This window comes from Orycteropus afer, unplaced genomic scaffold (assembly GCF_000298275.1).
Source record: "Orycteropus afer afer isolate SDZICR_OR568_19922 unplaced genomic scaffold, OryAfe1.0 scaffold00334, whole genome shotgun sequence".
In the NCBI taxonomy this organism is placed as follows: Eukaryota; Metazoa; Chordata; class Mammalia; order Tubulidentata; family Orycteropodidae; genus Orycteropus; species Orycteropus afer.
In genome coordinates this window covers 3,695,201-3,695,909 of record NW_006921921.1, presented here as the reverse complement: position 1 = coordinate 3,695,909, position 709 = coordinate 3,695,201, and positions in this window count along the sequence as shown.

Sequence of the window (709 nt, the reverse complement as noted above, 5' to 3'; positions counted from 1 at the left end):
GTGTATGAGACTAATAAACTGTTGATCTCATCTGTCCAGTGTTGGGTGTCTTGTGTTCAGGGTAGGAATCTGTTGCTCACCAACAAGGTGATTAAGTGTGATGAAAACTAGAGTCAAATAAAAACATGCTCAGAAATGCATGCACATGTCACCTTATAGCATCTTACATAGTGTTGTTGTTGTTAAGTGCCATCAAGTTGTCTCCAACTCATAGAGACCCTATGCACAGCAGAATGAAACATGGCCCAGTCCTGAGCCAGCTCCATGATTCCTGCTACACTTGAGCCCATTGCCACTGCCATTGTGTCAATCCATCTCGTTGAGGGCCTTCCCCTCTTTTGTAGACCTTCCACCTTACCAAGCATGACATCTTTCTCCAGGGAATGGTCCCTTCTGACAACATGACCAAAGTATGTGAGACAAAGTCTGGCCATTCTCGCCTCCAAGGAGCATTCTGGCTGCACTCCCTTCAGGACAGACCTGTTAGTTCTTTAAGTGGTCCATGGTACTTTCAGCATTCTTCACCAACACCACAGCTCAAAAGAATCAACTCTTCTTTAGTCCTCCTTATTTGTTGTCCAGCTCTCACATGCATATGAGGCGATTGAAAATACCATGCCTTGTGTCAGGCACACGTTAGTCCTCAAGGAGACATCTTTGCTCTTCAGCACTTGAAAGAGGTCCTTTGCAGCTGATTTGCCCAGATGTC